Raw genomic sequence first — 19,240 nt, forward strand, 5'->3', positions numbered from 1 at the left:
ATTCATTTAGCTTAATTTTTACCACTTTGCAAACACTTAGCTTTCTCTGCTTCATTATGGAAACTGGTTGGTGTTTCAGGGGCCTCTGAAGAGCTCCTGATTTTTTACGTCTCAGCACAGAAAGAATTCAGCAAGAGGCAAAGTGATAGATGCAGGAGTGTGTGCTCATTCACTCAGTTGCTCAGTGGTGTCTGACTCTTGCGACCCCATGGACTGTAGCTATCCAGGCTACTCTGTTATGGGATTTTCCAGGCAAGAATACTGGAGTGGGTTGCCATTTCCTCCTCCAGGTGATCTTCCCAACCCAGGAATCAAACCTGAGTCTCCTGTATCTCTTGCATTGGCATGTGGATTCTTTACCACTGTGCCACCTGGGAAGCCCTCAAAAGTGATAGATAAGTGATTTATTAGAGTAGGATGCTTGTGAGGCTCACAAGTGGGCAAGCAAGGGGGTGCTGTGCCCCCAAAACTTAGTTTTATAATCAAAGAAGAAGTAGGGAGGGGGAGAAGACCATCTTTCTTGAGTAGACATCATGCTTCCATCATCAGCTCTTCCTCCGGGTTGTACAGAGGAGTTTTCTTATCGCTGCATGGTTAAGCTAGGTCCACAAACTATTGATTTTTATGTGTGCAGAAAGCATGTCCTAGGGGTCATTAATTCATTGAGCTCACTGGGCTGGATGTGGGTCTCATGTCATTATTGTTTTGGGACTTATCTTGGGCTTCTCTAACATGGTTTTGTTGCTAAGCAAGCCTATTCAGTTTTGTGGTTAAGCAAACCTGCTTTCTTGAGTAATCATTAACTTACAGGGATCTCCCATATTTTTTTTCTATTTTACAATCTCCTAGTGAGATTAACTATTTAATCACCAAACTTGTTCCTTTATTCTGTCCCTATCATGATATCATACGCCACTTGGCCATCCACTTTCTATCTCTCAAAATTTTGTTGTCATATCTTGTCTGCTGTCAACTTCTATAGGGCTGTTTCTTTTCGAATTTGTGCCTTCAAAAATTTCCTTTCATTGTTTCTGGTGGGGTTTCAAGAGAGACCCAAGATATATGTATGAGGTCAATTTGCCTTGTTTAACTGGAAATGTATGTGATTCTTTTTATTTATTTATTTTTGGCTGTGCTGGGTGTTCCTTGCTGTGTGCAGGCTTTCTCTAGTTGCAGCAGGTGGGGGCTACTCTGTATCGTGGTGTGCGGGCTTCTCGTTTCAGTGGCTTCTCTTGTTGTAGAGCAGGGGTTCTAGGCATGCGGGCTAAATAGTTGTGGTGCTCGGGCTTAGTTGCTCCTCGGCATGTGGAATCTTCCCAGACCAGGGATTGAACCTGTGTCCTCTACATTGGCAGGCAGGTTCTTAACCACTGGACCACCAGGGAAGTCCTGTGTGATTCTAAAATATACTCCAAAATACAGCAATGATTTCTCCATCAAATGAAGAAACTCATCAAAGTTGGGCAGAGGGGAAAAGTCCTGGTGATTCAGCTGTTTGTCCCTCAGTCTGATCTTTAAAAAGTCCAGTATCTTATGCTGAACATTAGAAATCACAATGGTTTGGATCTTGAGTGATAAGTTCAGACTATTGAATGTATTAAATGCATCACTGAATTGCGCTTTGGAAAGCAGCAAGCACTGGAATATGCAGAAATGCTATCTACTGACATTATCCATTTCATGCTTATATGAGCATCTTTTTCTGGTTAGTTAATGCACCCCTGTATGGAAAAGTCATCTTATACATGCCATTTATCACTTTCAGAGCACACTGAAAAAACAGTTTAATCAGATTACTTCCACACTGAGTCAAGAGGCACGTTGCTGATATCTGACTGTCCTGAGTGAATAAAGGAGCATGAAAAAACTGTCGTTTTATTCACATACTGTAATTGGTGTCTATTATAACCTCCCTCCCCATCATATATTCAACTTTTTTGTGGTCTAATTCCCTGATTTTCCTTTGGAAGACCAGCCCTTCTGGATCTCAGACTCTATGCTTTGGAGCCTAATTCATCCCTAGTTCCAGGGATGGATAGTCATTCATTGTGGCCAATAAAAGCACTGCACTCCTTTGGCCAAAGAAACTGATTCATGGATGGGACCGTAACTCAGACTTAGTGAGATTCAAGTTGACGTTAGTTGGGGCTATTGCCAGAGTAACGACTTGAGACACTCTGTGGAGTCTGAGAATAAGCTAACAGAGCAGAGTGAAGAGATGGAGACAAAACAGCTTGTGATGATACCACTTTTAGTGCCTGAATTAAGTTGTGTGAGCCATTAAATGCTCTCTGGCTTAAGGCCCCTTTTTCTTTTTCCCCCATTTTTGGCCACGTCACATAGCTTGTGGGATCTGAGTTCCTGACTAGGGATGGAACCTGCACTCTTGGCAGTGAAAGCACTGAATCCCAACCACTGGACTGCCAGAGAATTCCCTTAAGGCACTTTCAATTATTTTTCTGTCACTTGCCACCAATCTCACACACCTAGCAAAGCCCTGCATTGCTGCTTGCTTTCTGGTGCTACCCTAGCACTAGCTCTCACAGTAAATTTTACCTAAAAGAAAAATAGCTTTTGTAACATGGACATTCAGAGATAAAAGAAAATCGGTTAACACTTGGGACACGGATGGACGATAAGAAACCTGGAATCTGCTGAGCGCCCCCTACTAGAATATCTTGCCCAGAGCAATCTGACTTTCCCTGGGGCCTCTTTGTTCAGGGCCCAGTGCTTCACAATGGTGGCGGTCCACCAAAGGAGTCGGGGAGTTTCTAAAAATCCTATGCCCAGGACTCCACCCTGAGCCAATTAAACTTTTCTGTGTGTGGAGATTGGACATCAGCTATTTTAAAGGTTTTAAGTGGTTCTGGAGTGCAGAGCCACTGTTCTCGGCTAAGCAGCTCACTGGTTTAGCCTGTTTATAAAAGCATGGTACTATTTAGACCGTAATCCATCCCGTGTTCTTGTTATGCAGTTACTTTTGTGTGTTGTCTAGATTCTGAATGGTGTCTATTTTCATGCTTTAATTTCATAAGCATGTCTTCTGTTAATCTGAGTAAGGAAGCACACAGCAGCGTTAACATAGTATTGTCGTGCACACTCATATGGCAGAGGCATAGTAGATTTAGCTCAGTCCTCACAGCACATTTATACTCTGCGGGAAGTCGCCATGACAGAGTGAAAACTGTCCAGGGATGTGGTCATTTTGCTGTATCTGGATTTTTGCATTGCTGGAGTGCAGTAATGGCGGAGAATATTATGGTCTTAATGATTATTATTGTGATTATAAGGTGGATACTTGAGCCGTAGTCACCAAAACCCTCCATTATTATGAATTGATCCAATGTCTATATGGGGTCGCTAGGCGCGGGATATGACTGAGCACACGCGGACGGACTATATTAGCCTCCTCCTCCGGCAAAGTGTTATTGAGAACAGGCTTAATTCTTGGAGGGGCTGGTTGTTCTTGCTGAGTTTTAGCCTTAGCCTGCAAAAAGTATAGTCATTGCTCATCATGGTTATCAGAAAAGAACAAGGTGGGTCAATATATATCATCACGACTGGAGGAGGGGAAAATCCTACAGCAGATTTAGAGTAAAGGACCGTGTGGAGGGAATTCTCTGGTGGTTGGGCTTCCGTGCTTTCATTGCCAAGAGAGCGGGTTCAATCCCTGCTGGGGAAACTAAGATTCTACAAGCTGAGTGAAGCTCCCCACACACACCAAAAAAAAAAAGATGGTGACTGGGTTACGGTGATCTGTTATAATCAAGGATAGCTTACTGACTTTGAGAAGTCTACAGTGAAAGTAAAATGTGTTCTTAAAACTTAAGACTATCTCAGGGCCGTTTCAATTCTAACAACAGGAGCTGACAGGTCCTCTGTATCAGACGAGAATTTTTAGTTTCCAGGAGAAACGGTAACATTTAAACCTTAAATAAATCAGGATGCACTGAATAAATGCTATAAAATATTGTAGTTTAACCACTGAAATCATAAATGGCTTTATCTAAACAAATCCCTCAGTGTGAAGATAACATAACTAAAGTGATTTGTGAGAAATGCATAAGTGCATGAAATTAAAGCTTCATGAATATATATATCATTTGCCATGACTTCCTAGTTTTCCAAGCATCTTTGGGGGAACTGTAACATGCATTTTGTAATTTTATTTTCTTCTTACCAACATAGTTGGATGCTTTCATGAACTAATCATTCATTAAAATAGTCTGTCTTCTTCCAATGAAAATAATTGATTATATTAACTATATCAAAATTTCTACCACATATTTTTTAAAACTCAAAAATAATTTGTTACAATTGTATCCACCTGACTTCAGGGTTGAAAGAGGTGTATCTTTACTTTGAAATGGTAGGAAAATCTACCAGAAAGAGCAACCTACCAAATAATTCACAGTATAGAAGCACATGCAGCGTCCTATTTTTTAATACCTAAAGCAGTCAAGAAGGCAAATAAAAAATTGCAAGTTGGATGTAATCTTAAGTTTTCTTTCGGTAAACTTTAAAAATATTCTGTGAATCCTATTCATAATAAAATGATAATAATTTTTTAATGCTCAAAATTGTAAAAAATATGGAACACTTCTTCGAATTTGTGTGTCATCCCTGTGCAGGGGCCATGCTAATCTCTGTATCATTCGAGTTTAGTAGATGTGCTATTGAAGCTTCTAGCACTGTAACATTATTTTGATTGTGCAAAACCATCTTGGTTATAATGGGGCATCTGAAAGCACAATGAGTACAAATACCTGCTTTATCTCCTAAACGAAAAGCTTTTTAAATTTTTGGATATGACACATTGAGTCTTGTCACTTTGTGTAAGTTAGCACTTCTGCTTATAGGAGGTTCTGCCACTGGGACGCGCGCACGGTAGCAGCGCCCAGCCTCCTGAGACTGGCAAGGTCAGCTGAGGGCTTGACTTACTTGCCATCAACTGCTGTAATTGCAAAATAGATGGATATTGCTCATTCTTGTGTAATATTGACTCCATGCACCTAAAATAGGCTTTAAAGACTTAGTATGGTTCGATGCTCTCTTTACCGTTTAAATGATTTTTGTTATTTAGGTTTATGTGCATAAACACATCATCATCCATCCAGCCTTCACAGCCTTCAGGGTGGGCACATCAGGCCTTAGATGCCGCCCGAGAACATCTGGCAAAGCTCGTGAACATGTAACGTGCTTCCCAGAAAGCCTTGCCTCTGTGCTTGGTAGAGCACACTCTCTGGAATGTCCTGTGAGAAATATCTGATTTAGCAGGATTATTCATTGTCCCCCTGGGAACTTGGATCCTCTTAATTTGGGCCTGTGGAAAGGGGAGTGGGCAACGGGTGACAACTAGAGGCACTTACAACTGGAAAGCCAGTGTCAGCTGAGGATGCTACAGGAAGAGTAAAAAGCACCAGAAAGTTCTGTTGCCCTGAGCGCATCAGTGCATTGGTGCAGCGCCGTCAACTCCTGCGTGCTCACTCAGTCATGTCCAACTCTGCCACCCCACGGACTGTAGCCCAGCAGCCTCCTCTGTCCAGGGGACTTCCCAGGCAAGAATACTGGAGTGGGTTGCCAGTTCCTTCTCTCAGCTCGTGAGGTCCATTCTAATCCCCGGGGGTCTTGGTACCACACAAGACCCCGAGCCAGCAGGTCTGGTGGGGGGGCCTGAGTCCCTGCATATCCAACCGCTTAATTCTGTTTCCTTTTATGAAGCTCCCTTTTGTGAAGCTCATGTATTTTTATGCACAGTATAACTTGTCGGCTGACCCCCAAGCATATGATAAATACTGAAAAATTTCCCATCAAACAGGTTAAAATTATTTTGCCCTTTAAAAGAATAATACTTCAGGGAATTCCCTGATGACCTAGTGGTTACGATTCTGGGCTTGCCCTGCTGTGGCCCCAAGTTCAATTGCTGGTCAGGGAAGTGAGATCCTGTAAGCCCCACAGTACAGCCAGAAAAAGAAAAGAAAAAAAAAAAGAAGAAGAAGAAGAAGAATAACACTTCAGTTACCTGTGTAATTTACAAAAGCAGAACATTTCACCCACTGATGGATCCATAAAACTGTAGCCTAACTGTATTATTGTGCTGCATATAGGAGCTCCAGTGGTGCAATTGGTTAATCTACTTATACCCTGTGTATAAGATCTTATTTTATCCTTTTATTTTCACAGGGTAACATACAATTAAGCATTGAGACTGTCATGTAAAACTAATAGCAACAACTAACGTTTCTATTTTCATTTTAGGTTTTGAATTTTTTAAGATTTTATTTATTTATTTATTTATGACTGCACTGGGTCTTTGTTGCTGCCCAGGTTTTTAAAAATTTATTTAATTGGAGGATAATTACTTTACAATATTGTGATGGTTTCTGCCATAATCAGCATGAATGGGTAATAGGTATACCTGTGTCCCCCGTCCTGAACCCCGCTCCCTCCCCACCCCATCCCTCTAGGTTGTCCCAGAGCACCTGCTTTGGATGCCCTTCTTCATACTTCAAACTCCCACTGGCTATCTATTTTACATATGGTAATGCATCTGTCTCAAAGCTGTTCTCTTAAATCATTCCACCCTCTCCTCCCACTGAGTCCAAAAGTCTGTTCTTTACTCCTGTGTCTCGTCTGCTGCCCTGTGGGTAAGATCCAGGTGGTGCTAGTGGTAAAGAATCTGCCTGCCAAGGTAGGAGACATGAGAGATACAGCTATGATCCCTGGGTCGGGAAGCTCCCCTGGAGGAGGGAATGGCAATCCACTCCAGTATTCTTGCCTGGAGAATCCCATGGACAGAGGAGCCTGGTAAGCTACAGTCCCTAGGGTCACACAGAGTCAGACACGACTGAAGCTACTTAGCGTGTGTGCTCCTTTGCTGCCCTGCACATCCGACCGTAGGTGCCATCTTTCTAGAGTCCATATATATACACTAATACATGGTATTTGTCTTTCTTTCTTACTTCACTGTGTACAATAGGCTCTGAGTTCATCCACCTGGTTAGAACTGACTCAAATGCTTCTTTTTATAAATGAGTAATATTCCATTGTGTAGATGTACCACAGCTTCCTTATCCATTCCTCTGCCCATGGACATGTAGGTTGCTTCCATGTCCTAGCTATTGTAAACAGTGCTGCAGTGAACATTGGGGTACACGTGTCTTTTTCAATTCTGGTTTTCTCAGGGCATATGCCCAGTAGTGGGATTCCTGGGTTGTATGCTAGTTTTATTCCTAGTTTTCTAAGGAATCGCCATACTGTTCTCCATAGTGGTTGTATCAGTTTGCATTCCCTCCAACAGTGGGTTCCCACTTCTTCACACCCTCTCCAGCATTCATTGTTAGTAGACTTTTTGATGGTGGCCATTCTGACTGGTGTGAGATCATAGCTCATGGTGGTTCTGATTTGCATTTCTCTAATAATGAGCGATGTTGAGCATCTTTTCATGTGTTTATTAGCCATCTGTAGGTCTTCCCTTGGAGAAATGTCTGCTTAGGTCTTCTGCCCACTGTTTGATTGGGTTATTCATTTTTCTGGTATTGAGCTGCATGAACCGCTTGTATATTTTGGAGATTGTCAGCTGTTTTGTTTGCTATTATTTCCTCCCATTCTGAGGGCTGTCCTCTCACTTGCTTAGTTTCCTTCATTGCGCAACAAGCTTTCAAGTTCAGCCAGTTCCCATCTGTTCACCTTTGTTTTTATTTCCATTACTCTGGGAGGTGGATCATAGAGGATCTTGCTGTGATTTATGTCGGAGAGTGCCCTGCACAGGCTTTCTTTAGGTGCGATGAGCGGGGGCTACTCTCTGCTTGCAGTACGCAGGCTTCTCATTGTGGTGGCTCCTCTTGTTGCAGAGCATGGGCTCTAGACATGGGCTCAGTAGTTGTGGCACAGGGGCTTAGCTGGTCTGCAGCATGTGGGGTCTTCCCGGATCAGGGATCGAACCCGTCTCCTGCATTGGCAGGTGGATTCTTTACCACTGAGCCACCACGGAAGCCCCAGGTTTTTAACTTTCTCTGAAACCTTTCCTTTTTTATGTTTATTCAACATTCGTCAATAAGAATTTGAGTGCATATCCTAAGAGCCAACTACTGTCATATTCTGAGCTGCTTATATCTAGGATTTTTAACTACTTAAAAACATTTAACATTTGTTTCCCTACAGCAAACTCTATAGTCTTAAAATTTTTCCTTTCAACAGGATTGCCTCAAAAGTTGCCAGACACCACCTCTGAGTAATCAGCAATTGTAGACCCACAAGTGGAAGTCTCTTGATAATGGTGTCAGTGGTTTCATCGAATACAACCCAAGTGATTCTGTTAGGGGAAGCACACTGATTGAAACCGCCCACCCTGGCCAGGCACCATAGTAACCATTTGCATGAGTTGTTTTATGACAGGAGATCCTGGTAAGGAATACGAAACTAATAAGCCACCACCAACCGGAAGAGTTCGGGAAAGGTCGAAAGGAGACACCGCGTGTCCATCCACTTCCCAGAATCTCTCTCGCTAGCATCCATCTTGGCTGAGCGATGCGTGTGCCACCAGGAGAGACTCTGAACTAGAATGATTGGCCAAAGACCACCCGGAAACTAATCCCATCACCGTAAAACCGAGACTGCGAGCCACTCGGCAGAGCAGTTCTCCTGGGTTCCCTCAGCCTCCTGCTCTCCACCCGGGTGCCCTTTCCCAATAAAATCTCTTGCTTTATCAGCACATGTGTCTCCTCGGGCAATTCATTTCTGAGTGTTAGACAAGGGCCCAGTGTCGGGCCCTGGATGGGGTCCCCCTTCCTACAGCAATTCTAGCTGGGAAAGTCTGGCTTCTTTGAGGGGGCATATCCCAAAATACAAACCTAAACAGCTAATTCTTGTTGACTATATCTGCCAGGGAACTATAGACTATAATTTTTTTTACTTTATTTTTTTTTAGTTTTTATTTTTTTTTCCATTTATTTTTAGTAGTTGAATGCTGATTACTTTACAATATTGTAGTGGTTTTTGCCATACATTGACATGAATAGCCATGGATTTACATGTATTCCCCATCCCGATTCCCCCTCCCACCTCCCTCTCCACCCGATCCCTGGATGCCATGATCTTTGTTTTCTGAATGTTGCACTTTAGGCCAACTTTTTCATTTTCCCCTTTCACTTTCATCAAGAGGCTCTTTAGTTCTTCTTCACTTTCTGCATGAGGGTGGTGTCATCTGCATATCTGAGGTTATTGATATTTCTCCCAGCAATCTTGATTCCAGCTTGTGCTTCATCCAGCCCAGGGTTTCTCATGATGTACTCTGCATATAAGGTAAATAAGCAGGGTGACAATATACAGCCTTGATGTACTCCTTTTCCTATTTGGAACCAGCCTGTTGTTCCATGTCCAGTTCTAACTGTTGCTTCCTGACCTGCATACAGACTTCTCAAGAGGCAGGTCAGGTGGTCTGGTATTCCCATCTCTTTCAGAATTTTCCACAGTTTATTGTGATCCACACAGTCAAAGGCATAGTCAATAAACAGAAATAGATGGTTTTCTGGAACTCTCTTGCTTTTTCGATGATCCAGCGGATGTTGGCAATATGATCTCTGGTTCCTCTGCCTTTTCTAAAACTAGCTTTAAAAGTTGGCTTAAAACTCAAAATTCAGAAAATGAAGATCATGCCATTTGGTCCCATCACATCTCTCTTGTATTTTTTTAAGTCGACAGGTTGTAGAGAAATTGGGGGTATTTATGAGATGTTTTGACAATTCTGGTTTAAGGCTGGTCTTTTGTTCCAGGGGCTAGATGAGGATTATGGATCAGAACTTGGTGTGATATGATAAGTGTAGTTTAGGCTAGATGGACACAATGAAGTGTTTCAATCAAGTCTTAGAAAACAAAGAGTTGTTTGATGCTATCTATCGAGATGTTGGTTAGTCTGACTGAACAGAACAATAAAGGTATTTACATTTTTATCTTTCTAGGCAAGAGTTCCTGGGAGAGTTAAGTCATCCTGATAAAGACATCCGAATAGTAAAGGCATGTTAATATAGGTAGTAAACTGTATAGGAATAAGGGTTTCATTCTGAACCACAACCTCTGAATTGGGTTTTAGAGCCTATTTTGGTGATTAAAAGCTAGAGTTTGTCTTTGCATTCCTGCTGTAATAACCTTTAGGATCTTCTAGACAATAGATGCCTCTGACTTAATGTGGTAAGGTTCAATTTTATAAAGTACCAACTTGAAAGTACATATCTCTAGCTTTTATCTTCCTACATTAATATGTTCAAGTCTCTCAAATTTTATAAATAAATTTCTCCAGGTAACCTGGGGATGCCTGGGGGTGCCTGCCTGTTCAACAGTTTCTGTGACTCCCATTGTGCTTGGCATCTCATCTTAGATGCCTCCTCCTGGCCGACTGGGAGGGTTCTTGTCATCACTGCATTTCAACAGCTCTGGGAATAACACCTGTGCATGGCAAATGTATACCAACTGCTTGGAGAACTGAATTAATAAAGTAGACAAGGAAGAGGAAAAAGCAAGGAAGAAAACAAAGGCAGTAAAACTCCACACTTTTTGAAATGGAGGCCCAGAGTCTCTCTTTGCTCTTGGCTATCTGTCCTGATTGCTTTTCTTAAAATTTTGGATGACATTTTAACTACTACTCAGCGGTCACTTATCTTGCTTGACCTTCCTGCTCCTCTAGAACTGAGAAAGAATTATCAGAAAGGATGAAAGATGATCAGGAAAGCATAGAGTCATGGAAGTCTACAGAGGAATTTTAAGGAGGACGTGATCAACACTGTCAAATATTGCAGAGAAATAGGACCAGAAAAATCATCCCATGCTTTCTGGCAGGTACAGGGTAGTTTGTTTGGAGAGAAACTTCCTTCAATACTTTCCCAGTGTTTTCCTTCTATATCAGTTTCTACCAATCAACCATGATTTGGATCTACTGCCAATGTAAGCAGGTGGCTATTCTCAAATTAAGGATGGTGGCTACTCCTGTTGATTTATTACTAAATGCAAGAAGTTGTTAACCTAAAACAATAAAACAGCCAGTTATTTTACTAGCAAGATAGGTTTATTTGGGAACAGCAAAGAACTGCAGTCTGGGACGTGAAAATATGGTAAACCACATGCAAGTCTGGTAAAGCAAAGGAGAAAAAACTCTTATAAAGGAGAAGGGGAAATTGGGAAGAGCTGTTATTTAAAAAATAGTAGTGAAAGTCCAATAAAGAAAACTGAGAGTTTGAAGTATAGTGGATTTTCATTGGCTGAGCTGTGACAGTCTCTCTTTGGTTGAGATGTTGCCAGGCAAGAAGAAAATCTTTCTTCCTCCTGCACTTGGTAGGACTGTCATTTCTTGCTGGAGATGCAAAATATGTCTCTTCCTGTTGGGATCTGTATTGATATTGACTGATACATGCCTGAGAGTTCCCTCTTCTGGCCTCCTGACTCCAGTTAACTGAGGTTTCTGCTTAATTTTCACAAAGTCTATGCTAACTGGAACCTTCAAGCTGTATTTGAGGGATGTTCTTGTTTTGTCTTTTCCACTCTTTGCTTTCTATTGATAAAGGAAATTTGAATTGGGACCCACGTAATGGTGGTGTAGCCATGTGTTCTGGGAAACAAACTCACTCAGAAGGACAATGCAGATAGTGGAGTGCAGTTTATTATACCGGCAGGCCCAAGGTCTTCTTAGCCAAGGACTCTGAACAACTTTTGTGAAAACCTTATATGCCTTAAGTGTACTGCTCAAGCCCACATCCCCAGATTCCTTAAACCTAGCCTGGAAAGTGTTAAAGGGAGATACAATCAGGTTACAGCCATGATTCATAATCAGAAGGTCAGCTGTAGCCTACACCAATGGGTGCCATAAAGATTACAAAGGTGATTGACTACATAGGGGATTACATTCTTTTTGGTGATAGGAAATCTTGGTATGGAATCTGGTGTTTATCAGTCCGGGAGGCCAGTTCGGCCATATGTATGTTATCCCCATGGCTACCAGGCACATAGTCCAAAGCTCACTGAAAGTGCAAGATGGAGTTTCCTTCTTTTTCAAGATGGAGTCAGCTTGGCCTGTTCCTTTCCTCCCTCAATGGAGGCTGCTCCAATGGCCCAACTCACATCAAAAATCTCAACCTAAGTCAGCCTGCACTTGAGGAAAGCACTTCACTGCCTAGGAAACCTAATAGACACTAATCACAATCCTCCAGCTCAGATTTAGCTAGTTCATCTTACCTTAGAAAACAGGATGTGGTAACCTTACTAGGAAATCACTGAGTGCCTAGCCAACCATGCCCTGTTTCTGCATTGCTGCCTCTACTGCTATCTAAAATGTGCTCTTGCCCAAATCCCTTGGGAAGTGTGCTCCACTGCTTATGAGGTGCTGTATTCCCCCAAGCCATAGATTGTTTTCCCTTAAATAAAGGACATCAAACTTGTCACTAAATTTATTATTTTTGTCACTGACACTGTACAGCAATATGGCGTGTATAGAATTTGTCAAAGCTCCCACAAAGACCACTAGAGCCACCCCTTGATCAGATAAAGCAGGTTGATTAAACTTGCTGAGTAAGCAAGAGCCCCAAGTTCACGAAGTCTCAGTAGTGACTTAAAAGAAGGAAGTTAGAGAAGCTACATACAGTGTGGAGCTTTGGGCCTGGGCTCAGATGGTTCTAAGGCTGGTCTAGGCAGGGAATGAACATGTGTCAGAATTTGTAAACCACACAAGTTGCTGAACCTTAGAACACATGGATCTGAATGGGTTGATGTTAAAACAATTTGAGTTGAAGCAGGGTTTGTTGCAAGTTTGTGGTTTGCCTTTCTGGGACACAGTTATGTTATCCATTATAGGAAATCATGCTATAAACAGCGTTCCAATATATTAAAAGGGAACGCAGCCATTGTTTCGCCTATTCCAGTTTTGCATATTTTTTTTCTTAATAAAGTAAGAGTTTTGCATTAGAGGTCTGGGAGCAACATGATATGGTACATGGATGACAACTGTAGATCTATCTAAGTTAGTGCCATTGGTAACACAATGCTGAGTTGAGAGAGATTTTGACACCATGCCTGGAGTCTTAAAGAAAAAAAAAATCCTATGAACTATTACAACATTCTTTTAGGATTCTGTAGAATTAGAATGGTCTGTAGAAACTGGAAGCTAAAAACTACATTTTCTAGATTCACCTGCAGCTAGAATTTCAGATGTGCTTTGGGTTCTGCCAGTCAGATGCCTTCAAGCCAGATGGACATGAAGTATCTCTGTGCTGGCATGGATTGTGGCCCCAGACTCCGAGCTTCCTTGGTTGTGCCCTTCTGCAGCATGGTTATGCATGACTTTCTTGAACTTCATGAGCCAAACCAAGATCCTGCCATCAAATCCCCTTTGTTATTTGTCAGTCCTATTTGGGCTTCACTTGTAGCCAAGACTTCTGAGTGATATACCTAATAGCATACAGATTTTTCTATTCAATTTCAGGCCCTCAAAAAACCCATCCACAACCCCCAGATTAAAGAGTCCTATAGTGTAAGAATTTTATCATTTTACTCTGAATGTATCTACACAAGACTGAAAATCTAGTAGAAGGTTTATGAAATCTCTATCTACATGGCTACAGACAAGTGATTATAAAGAATTCTTTGGGGAGTTTCCAAAAAAAATTAATCTTTTCCTCTTTCACTGATTCACCAAAGTACCTAAAAAACATTCTTAAGGGTATGTTGCTCAGTGTTAAACTGAAACATCTTATTCTTTTTTTCCCAAAAAATAGGTACTATGCCCCTACTACAGTGGACACTATACTACATGAAGGCGATAAACATGATTCATGTTCTCATGGAGATTTAGTCAAGTGGGGGAGAAAGACAAGTAAGCAGGGGGTCTCTTATTTAAATGTCCCTGATGTTCCATTTGGGGGTTTCTCTGGTGGCTCAAGTGGCAAAGAATCCACCTGCAATGCAGGAGACACAGGAGACATGGGTTCGATTCCTGGGTCAGGAAGATCCCCTGGAGGAGAAAATGACAACCCACTCCAGTATTCTTGCCTCAGAGATCCCATGGACAGAGGAGACTGGTGGGCTACAGTCTGTAAGGTCACAAAGAGTCAGACACGACTGAGCACATGATGGATGGATAGATGTACCATTCATTACAGTAAATAAGAAATTTATTCACATAATATTCAGTCTATTTGGCATTATCTACCAAAGTTAAACATATGTCATCCCATGACTCAACAATACCACAGATAGATATAAAGCCAAGAAAAATAGTGCATAGGGCTACCAAAAGGCTTATACAAGAATATTTATTTTTTAATTTTTTATAAACTAGAACATTTTATTTATTTTTAAAAATTAATTAATTTATTTTAATTGGAGGCTAATTACTTTACAATATTGTAGTGGGTTTTGCCATACATTCACATGAATCCGCCGTGGGTGTACAGGTGTCCCCCATCCTGAACCCCCCTCCCCCCTCCCTCCCCATCCCATCCCTCAGGGTCATCCCAGTGCACCAGCCCTGAGCATCCTGTCTCATGCATCCAACCTGGACTGGCGATCTGTTTCACATATGATAATATACATGTTTCAGTGCTATTCTCCCAAATCATCCCACCTTCGCCTTCTCCCACAGAGTCCAAAAGTCTGTTCTTTACATCTGTGTCTCTTTTGCAGTCTCGCATACGGGGTCATCATTACCATCTTTCTAAATTCCATATATATGCGTTAATATACTGTATTGGTGTTTTTCTTTCTGACTTATTTCGCTCTGTATAATAGGCTCCAGTTTCATCCACCTCATTAGAACTGATTCAAATGTATTCTTTTTAATAGATGAGTAATATTCCATTGTGTATATGTACCACAGCTTTCTTATCCATTCATCTGCCACTGGACATCTAGGTTGCTTCCATGTCCTGGCTATTGTAAACAGTGCTGTGATGAACATTGGGGTACATGCGTCTCTTTCAATTCTGGTTTCCTTGGTGTGTATGCCCAGCAGTGGGATTGCTGGGTTGTATGGCAGTTCTATTTCCAGTTTTTTAAGGAATCTCCACACTGTTCTCCATAGTGGCTGTACTAGTTTGCATTCCCACCAACAGTGTAAGAAGGTTCCTTTTTCTCCACACCATCTCCAGCATTTATTGTTTGTAGACTTTTTGATAGCAGCCATTCTGACCGGCTGATAATGAGCGATATTGAGCATCTTTTCATGTGTTTGTTAGCCATCTGTAGAAAGGCTTATACAAGGATATTTAAAATAGCTCTATTCATAATAGCCAAAAACTGGAAACAACTCAAATGTCCATTAACAATATAATGGATAAACAAAGTATGGTGTATTCATACAAATGGAAAACCATACAGCAAAAAAAAAAAAAAAAAAAAGAACAAATTCCTGCTAACTCCAACTGATGGAGGAGATAGATAGGCTCCAGGTTAGATATTTACATCTGGCCTCCTATTTGCATTTCTTGGGGCACAAAGAAGTGAGCTTCAGGCTGGATACTTACAACTGTTAGCATTTCCTGAGACAAGAGATAGATGGGCTCCAGTTAAGGCATTTACAATCAGCCTCCAGTTTGACCTCTGAAATGAAAGAAACAACAGAAACAGGGTAAATAGCCAGTGTTTGTTTCTTGTAAACACCTTAAGGTAATAGTCATGGTGATAGTCAAGGTAATAGCCATGGCAAGGACAAAGAGGGGCAAAATCCTGTTTGAGTAAAGGATTAAGAGATCTCCACTCCCCATTCTCTTGGGACAAGGGAGACACTACACTGCACAGAAAGACTCCTTGTGGGTCAAAAGTTAAGGGATAACTCCAGGCCATAATGAGTCTTGTTCCTTCCAGAAGCCTTCACTTCCATCTTGACTGAGGGATGTGTGTGCACCCAGGGGAAGGTCCCAGGGTAGGTCAGATGTGGAAAAAGAAATCAGATAATTGGCCGGAAGGAAGACAAAGACCTGGAAAAACTGCCTTATATAAATGACTTAGCTGCCTCTTTACTGTGCTCCTCCTCACAAGGCTGGGGGGGGCGGTGGGTGGACACCCACATCCTTTCTCTCCGAGTATGCATCTCTGCCTTGCTCCTGCTAAACTACAAACCATTTCTCTATGTGCTCTCCCACTTGTTGTTATACTGTGTCTTTAATAACAAACTTTATACTTGCATTTACAGTTTCTGCCTCTGTGATAAATGCATTTTTCACTGAAGGCAAAGATCCAGGGAAAATTAGCTTCTAGTCTCTAGCTCTTGCTGTTCTGGTGGCTAAGATTCCTGGTTCTCATCCAGGCTATGTTGTGCTGTGCTAAGTCACTCTGTTGTATCCAACTGTATGCAACCCCCTGAACTGTAGCCCACCAGGCTCCTCTGTCCATGGGGATTCTCTAGGCAAGAATACTAGAGTGGGTTGCCATTTCCTACTCCAAGTAATCATTAGGACCCAGGGATCAAATCCAGTTCTCCTACATTGCAGGCAGATTCTTTACCATCTGAGCCACCAGGGAAGCCCAGGCTACCCAGGTTCAATTCCTGGGCAGGGAATTAAGACCTCACTTCATGCCACCACTCACTGCTGCCTCACTGAGATCACAACCATATGAATGAAGCTCACAGACAATATGATAAGTGAAAGATACCAGACACTGAAGAGTACATAGTGTGTGTGTGTGTGTGTGTGTGTGTGTGTGTGTTAAGTCATTTCAGTATAATTCCATTTAAATGAAATTCAAGAATGTGCAAAACTAACTGATGGTTATAGAACTCAGCAGAGTGGTTACTTCTGGGTTAGGGATTGGTATTGACTGAGAAAGGGGAATGAGACTAGCTATCACACAACCATGTATGTGTTAAACCTCAATTTTAAAAGTTTTTTTTTAAGTCCTGTCATTTGGAGAGGCTTTGGACTCTGGAACTGGAGGGGGGTTGTATAATGAGAGAGACTTCTTAAGGACACTACCTCTGGTCCTGTGATATGGTAGTGTTGAGAGATTTGGAAGTGCTGCTGCTCATGTTTGGCTCCATATGCAGACTTAACTGTGACCTAGATGTATTCCACTAACAAGAGCCATTCATCTGTCAGCTCAGCCTTGGTGACTGAGGCCAAATACATAAAGGGTGACTTAAGACAAGCACTGGTTGATTTCAGCTTGTTTCACCAGCTCTCTTGTCAGGATATTTTTGAGTATTAAACAGTAATCTAATTTAAGTAATTACATTGCTTCAATTTGGTAGTTAGAAAAGCCAAACACATCATTGTACTGTATTCTTTTAAAAAATTGTAGAAGTAAGACTCAAAAGAGACCAAGTTTTTTCATATATATTGTGCCTTGTCAACAAGCACTTGTAGTCAAAGGATCAAGGAAAAGCTAAGATAGGGAAAAAAAATAAAAGTTGAGGCAAGAAGGATAATCTTTACGAAATATCAAAGTGAGGCTGGAATTAAGCTACAGGATTATCAGGATCAAATAGGTAATCAATCCATTTAGAGGAACCAAGTTATGGCTGCAGTGTGGTGCTAGAAGGACTTAGCCTGAAGGAGAATCTTTTGCAATGTAGGTTGTTTTTCTGCATTGAGTGTGGTGCTTGGTTTCTCAATTAATGGTTCTGCAACAACAGAATGGAAGACTTGGATTTCTGAGGTAGGTTTACACCAATTTATCTAATGTCATGGTTAGATATCACTAGCAACATTATATTTATCTTAAGGGCTAATCAGTTTGAATGTTTAATATTCTGTATTTGCCAATGAGGGCTTCAAGGTGGTTCAGTGGTAAAGAATCCGTGTGCAATACAGTTGACTCAAGAGATGCAAGTTTGACTCCTGGGTCAGGAAGATCCCCTGGAGAAGGAAATGGCAGCCCACTACAGTATGCTTGTCTGGGAAATCCCATGGATGGAGGAATCTGGTGGCCTACAGTCCATGGGGTGGCAAAAGAGATGGACATGACTTAGTAACTAAACAACAACATTTACCAATGAAGACTAATTAATTTAGTGTGCCGTGCTGTAAGGAACTTAATAATACCAAATGTAATCATAAATGTGGAGGTAGAATGTGGTACTATGCTGTTCAGTTGCTCAGTCCTGTCCGACTCTTTGCAACCCCATGGACTGTAGCACACCAGGCTTCCCTGTCCTTCACCATCTCCCGGACTCCACTCAAATTCCTATTCATTGAGACAGTGATGCCATGCAACCATCTCATCCTCTGTCATCCCCTTCTCCTTCTGCCTTCAATCTTTCCCAAAACTAGGGTCTTTTCCAATGAGTCGGCTCTTCCCATCAAGTAGCCAAAGTACTGGAGCTTCAGCTTCAGCTTCAGCATCAGTCCTTCCAATGAATATTCAGGGTTGATTTCCTTTAGGATTGACTGATTTGATCTCTGTCCCTGCTGTCCAAGGGACTCTCAAGAGTCTTTTTCAGCATCACAGTTTGAAGGCATCAATTCTTTGGCATATGATGCTGGGAGGGATTGGGGGCAGGAGGAGAAGGGGACAACAGAGGATGATGAGATGGCTGGATGGCATCACCGACTCGATGGGCATGAGTTTGAGTAAACTCCGGGAGTTGCTGATGGACAGAGAGGCCTGGCGTTCTGCGGTACATGGGGTCGCAAAGAGTTGGACACGACTAAGTGACTGAACTGAACTAGCCTTTTTGATTGTCCAGCTCTCACATTCATACATGACTATGGGAAAAACCATTGCTTTGACTACACACACCTCTGAGGGAAATAAAATGTCTCTGCTTTTAATACAGTGTCTAGGTTGGTCATAGTTTTTCTTCCAAGGAGCAAGTGTCTTTTATTTTCAAGGCTGCAGTCACCGTTCACAGTGATTTTGGAGCCCAAGAAAATAAAATCTGTCACTGTTTCCATTGTTTCCCCATCTATTTGCCATGAACTGATGGAACCAAATGCCATGATCTTCATTTTCTGAATTTTGAGTTTTAAGCCAACTTTTAAAGCTAGTTTTAGAAAAGGCAGAGGAACCAGAGATCATATTGCCAACATCTGCTGGATCATTGAAAAAGCAAGAGAGTTCCAGAAAACCATCTATTTCTGTTTATTGACTATGCCTTTGACTGTGTGGATCACAATAAACTGTGGAAAATTCTGAAAGAGATGGGAATACCAGACCACCTGACCTGCCTCTTGAGAAGTCTGTATGCAGGTCAGGAAGCAACAGTTAGAACTGGACATGGAACAACAGGCTGGTTCCAAATAGGAAAAGGAGTACATCAAGG

General features: G+C 41.8%; 1 non-coding gene across 1 annotated transcript; it reads right to left on the reverse strand.

Moving 5' to 3' along the window:
- Positions 1–4,585: 4,585 nt before the first annotated feature.
- Positions 4,586–4,692, reverse strand: LOC133053271 (U6 spliceosomal RNA). The gene has a single exon (XR_009692202.1). It is a non-coding gene; the product is annotated as a U6 spliceosomal RNA (small nuclear RNA).
- Between the last annotated feature and the right edge of the window lie 14,548 nt (positions 4,693–19,240).

Source organism: Dama dama, chromosome X (genome assembly GCF_033118175.1).
Source record: "Dama dama isolate Ldn47 chromosome X, ASM3311817v1, whole genome shotgun sequence".
Lineage (NCBI taxonomy): Eukaryota > Metazoa > Chordata > Mammalia > Artiodactyla > Cervidae > Dama > Dama dama.